This window comes from Petaurus breviceps, unplaced genomic scaffold, assembly GCF_028583685.1.
Source record: "Petaurus breviceps papuanus isolate PSGF00001 unplaced genomic scaffold, PetGlider_PUasm1.0 174, whole genome shotgun sequence".
NCBI classification, from domain to species: Eukaryota; Metazoa; Chordata; class Mammalia; order Diprotodontia; family Petauridae; genus Petaurus; species Petaurus breviceps.
In genome coordinates this window covers 46,585,943-46,591,942 of record NW_027185761.1, presented here as the reverse complement: position 1 = coordinate 46,591,942, position 6,000 = coordinate 46,585,943, and positions in this window count along the sequence as shown.

Sequence of the window (6,000 nt, the reverse complement as noted above, 5' to 3'; positions counted from 1 at the left end):
AGGCGGCCAGGTAGCACAGCGAGTAAGAGCACTGGCTCCAGTGTCTGGATGACCTGGGGATTGATTCCGGGCTCAGACACTTAGCTTCCACCCAGAAACACTTGGCTGTGTAACCTTGAGCAAGTTACTGAACCCCGATTGCTTAAAAAAAATAGTGAATGGAATTAGTCTTGGAAAGGAGAAAGGCCACTTCATCTCCCAAGACTGAGAGGGAAGAATGAAGACCTTTTTGTATTTTACTCCATATTTTCAGCGATGTGTTGTACACAGAAGTTGTTTAATAAGTATTTGTTCATTGATAAAGGGTAATGACCAACTGTCCTCCATTAAAGCTGGAATAAGCATGCCTGCTTTAAAATGATGAATTACAAGTAACTTTCTGGTTGGCATTGGTGAAGGGAATTTCCATGCCATCCTGACATCAAATAAATCAGATATCTGGACAAAAGAATAAAACAAAACAACTCAAATCTTCTAATACTTCATAGGCTTCTTATGAGGCTCACATAATGTAGGTAAAACACTTTTCAAACCTACATAAATATCCATGATTATTACCCAAGGGACAATAGTTTGACCCACATACAGTATAACCCAATTTGTGCAAAGTGAAGTACTTTGTAATATGATCTTACTTTATTTGAAGAAGAAACCAAATATTTTCTAAAATTGCCTTCTAAGCTGGGAAGGAAAAAAAAGCACTCCTTCCCTTTACCTTAATGGCTAAAACTTCCTTTTGTAGGAATAGACTGTGGATTCTTGAGGATTTATTAATATGACCTGTATATTCTCCATGTCTGCATTTCTGTGATGGTCTAATTATTATGCAGACTCATGTTTAGTGCCTAAAGAGGAGGGAAACTGGTTGGAAAATATATGCCTGTGCTTCATCGTCTCATTATGCCTCATGCTCTTTCACTTGGAAAAATCATCTGTGACAAGCCACTTTCCTGGGTGAAGTACTCAAAAGACATCATGAGACTCAGGACAGGATGAAAGGTATTTGATGTCAAGTACATTTGACATCCACGGGTTTGATATGTTCTCTCCTTCCAAATGATGCCAAAAGAAGACCAAAAAAAAAAAAAGCTTGCATATGAAAATAAAATATGGAATGAGCCCCAAGATCTACTTTCTTCCAGGTAATTGTGGGGAGTAGTAGTAAGGTGACCTTCATTCCCACCTGAGCTCATTGGCAGAAGCACCCAATTCAGACCTCCTCTCCTCTGAAGGGGAGACAAAATCTCTGTGATGTTTTTGAAAGAAAGTAATTATGACCCCCATGTATGCTGGGCAGGTAGACTCTGTGGCTGCCTTATTTGTGCCGAAGTGCGATTGTCCTCCCATTTCCCATCTCATTATTGTCTCCCATGCTCGGCGTCTCACTCGTCTGTAACTGCATACTAAGTAGTTGTAATAAGAATGAGGGGCTGTAATGACTAATGAAATCCATGGAAACACAATCACGTTTCCTTGATGGGTCTCTCATCTTAAAGGAAAGTTTTTGTCCAGGGAAGAATAATTTATTGTTAAGAAAACAACACTATTTATTTTCATTATCGCATTTTTAGCAAGGAATCATTAAGAGGCGGATGAGCTGACATTTACAAATTCATATTTCAAACGAGGATATTTGTGTACTCCATAGATCTTGTCTCTTGTCTCATCTTCCTTTTAAAAGAGTTTGATTTATTGCCGTTAGGTAAAAGCTGGGGTGGGCCATTAATTGATTGCAATTAATTTAGAGTTAAGCCTAAACATTATTAATAGAATTGGAAAATATTGTGGGTATAAAGGCTAAACATAGAGATTTGCCTCTGTCATCAAATTACCTCTTTGAAATTGTCTAGCAGACAATGACACCAAGCATTCAAGTTGGCATTTGGTTTCTGTTTTCTAACCAATTTCAAATGAATTTTCTACTATGTGTGTCTGGGGCAAGCATACGTTGGTAGGGATGCTGGTCTCCTCCCCTTTTCCTTCCTCCTGCCTCCATTCACCCCCTCCCAATCGTCCCAAAGCTGGGAGTAAATGATAACAGTTTACCTTTCATTGAGGTCCTGGGTAAATTCTGGAGTCAACTTCCCACACATTGCAACCCATTTTAGGGTTCTATATGACTATTTGGTAGTTCTTCCACAATTAGCGACAAGGTGTAGTAGATAGGGTCCTGGGTTTGTAGTTATGAAGACACAGATTCAAATTCTGATCCATTCATGGGTTCTGACAGAGGCAAAGCAGTGCAGTGATGGACAAGCCTCTCTGAGCTTCAATTTCTTCATTTGTAAAATGGAAAGGGTAAGCTGATGAGACAACTCTTTCACAAGATAGTGTATGTGTATAAAATAGATTACAAACTGAAAAAATCTACATACATGTCAGGTTCAACAACAACAACAAAAAAACAAACTATGCCTATCAAAATCTGGCCTTAAAGGACTCCAGTGCCCAAGCTGGTGCTTCTTCAACTCCCTTCACTCCCAATTTCTTGTTCTCCTTAAAACCTATGACTGCTTTCTTCCTTTACTCCTCCTCAGATGCACTTAGGGGAGGGTCACACACTAGATCTCACTAATAACCTTGAATGTCCAATCTCACCCCAACTTCCTGTCATTCCATCTCTTCCTATGCCTTGTTCCTCCTCAGTCTGTGCCTCACTCTCATTCAGATCTCTAATTTCTCCACCTTTCAGCATTTTCTCAGGTCGTTAACTCCCATTCTGATCTTATTTTCCTCCTTTTCCAATACTGACTCTATGTAACTATATAGTTGACTAATTCAGTTCTACACCTTCCTTTACTCTTGTATTCATCACCCCTTTCTCTTCATTCCTCAACAAAACAGACTTGGATTGCTTTCAACTTCAGACTCCTCTGCTCCTACTGACAAGGCTACTCAGTACATCTGGAAAAAGTCACATGATTGTGTTGACTTCATTCATTATAAATTCTGGTGATCCAGCTTCAACTGAACCCCACAGTTGGGCAATCATTTTATTCCATCCAAAATGATTCCCCATCTCATTCCCCACAGTGGCTTTTCTGAACCTTCTCTTTTCTCCTCAAACCTCTCACACCTTCCCTCTTACCCTGACCTCCCCCCCCACTCCCCACCTTGCCTGAGGACCTTGCTTCTTGCTTCAGTGAGAAAAGTGAGGCCATTTAATGTAAGGTCCCCTTTTATTCACTTCAGAATGGCTTGTGATCATCCCTTATTCTCTCCTTATTTCAAAGACTCTGACAATGATGTGATCTTTATCCTTGTTAAGGCTAACACCTCTATCCCCTTGATCCTGTACTCTCCTATCTTCTGCAGCAGATTGCCTTATCATTCACTTTCCATCCCACCTTCTTTCTCTGTCTCTTTCTCTCTCTGTGTGTGTGTCTCTCTCTGCCTCTCTCTATATATGTCTCTCTCCCTCTCCCTTACACACACACACAGACGTCAAACTTTCAACCTTTAATTATTTATTGGTTCCTTCCCTACTACCTTTAGCTATACCCACATCTTCTCCATCCTCAATTCTTTTTTTTTTAAAGCAATCAGGGTTAAGTAACTTGCTCAAGGTTACATGGCCAGTTATTTCTGGGTGTGGTGCTAAGTGTCTGAGCCCAGATTCGATCCCCAGGTCATCCTGACACTGCAGCCTGTGCTCTTACTCACTGTGCTACCTGGCCGCCCCTCCATCCTCAATTCTTTGGAATCCATTTCCCATATTCTTCATTCAACTGAAACTGTTCTCTTCAAGTTCCCAGTGACCTCTTTGCTGCCCAATTTGATGTGTGTTTTCTAATGTCCTTGTCTTTCTCTATCTGCTGCACTTGATATTTCTACTTCCACAACACCCCTCACATCTGATCCATATTATCTATTCACACAAGCACTATCTAATCAAGGCCCTCTTTACCTCTTCCCTAATTACTGAATCAGCCTCCTAATTGGTCTCCTTGACCCAAATCTCTTCCTCAAGGAGCTAATCTATCCTCCATACCACTGCCAAAGTTACTTTCCTAAAACACATATCTGATGGTGTCACTCCCCCACTTAATAGATTTCAGTTGCTCCCTATTGCCCCTCAGATAAGTTATGAACCCTACTAGTTAGCTTTTAAAGTACTGCAAACCTTCCCCTACCCTGTCTTTCCAGCCTCATTATGCATTACTCACTTTGACACATGCTATGATCAAGTCAAACTAACCTTCTCTGTTTTCCTCATACACAGTACTCCATTTCCAATTCTGAGACCTTTGAACTGGCCATCCCTTGTGCACCTCGCCCCTCCACCACATGGAATCTCTTCTTCCCAGATGCAATGAAAGCACGAGTTTCTACACGGAGTCTTTCCTGATTGCCCCAAATGCTAGTTCCCTCATTCTAAAACTCTTTTGTATTTAACTCTCTTGTTGCTCTGTTGCCTTTTGGGTGTGTCTGACTTTCTGTGACCCCATTTGGGTTTTTCTTGGTGGAGATACCAAAGTGGCTTGCCATTTCCTTCTCCAGCTCATTTTACAGATGAGGAAACTGAGGCAAACAGGGTAAAGTGACTAGCCCAGGGTCATTCAGCTAGTAAATGTCTGAGGCCAGATTTGAACTCAGGTAGATGACTGAGTCTAGGCTGGCATGCTCTTCACTACACCACCTAGCTGCCTTTATATTCAACAATTTTGCCTTTATTACTTTTATATCTATTCTCTATATACTTATATATGCCATTATCTCTTCTGTTAGAAATTTCTTGTAAGTAGAGATTGTGTCATTCTTTGTATTTGTATTTTCAGTGACTGGTATGCAATGAGTGCTTAATGAATACTTTTTTTCTAAGTACTTAATGAATACTAATAAATATAAATTTATTGAGTTGTATTTTGAAGGATGGTTCCAGAGGTCCAAGGATATCACTATTACCAGGTACAGGTCAATATTCACAGTAATGGCTTAGCACTATTAAGGAAAAGTTAAATGATATTCAGAGTAGTCTCTTTAAGAAGGCTGGAAAGTGAATATACGTTGGTGGTCAGGGATCTAGAAGGACTCATTCCCTGAGGGTTTAGGATAATTAAGATTTTGCTATAAATCTCAATGGGGAATAATCCAAGTGAAAATATCTCAATGATTAGATATGACAAACTTGAGAAATTACTTTCATTGTAAAGACATCATAGTATAGTTGAAGGAACACTAAACTAGAAATTGGGAGGCTTGTAAAAATCAACCACATGTATGAAGTATAAATATAAAAGAGAAACAGAACAAAGGCTGGGTGAGAGTCACTTTGTACCTGTAATGTAATGCCATGGAAAGGCAGCTTCCCAAGGTTCAGAATACCAGCATAGGTGGTCTCCATTTTATTCAGTGACCAACCAAGAACAGAGAAGATCAAAACATGACATCATTCCAAATACAGCATTTACTAAGTATGATTAAATAATCTCCAAGAACTACCCCACCCCAGGACCTTCCAATCATTCAATCAATTACAAAGTCCCTGTCCTAAATACTACTCCACCCCTAGGCTGTACCTTCATTTAGTCCACCACAAAGCCCCTCTTCTCAAATGGAGATTAGTTTCCAAACATAAGTAAAATACCTTCATTTGTTCAATCATAGAATACAAAAAGGTCAAAAGTTCTCAGCAATCTTTGTTCCTGGGGAGACAAAGCTTAGCAAGGCCACAAGATACATTGCCAGTCTCTTCATTAATTCATCCTCTGTCTGCAGAACAGTCCTAGGACCCCTGAAAACATTAGCAAAACCCTCTCCCAGGATTTCTGTAAACATACACCTTCTTCAGGGCTTCTGAACCAACAGAAAGGTTCCCAGACTCCTGCAACAACAGCACTGCCCTTCACCAGTGGACAGTATTCACTCTCTGTCTGCAGGACAGTCTCAGTAGCTCTGAACCAACAGCAAGGTTCCAGAACTTCTTCAACAACAGGACTGTCTTTCACCAGTGGACAAATCTGGCAAAACAACATCAAAACAGACAAAGTACCAGCAAAA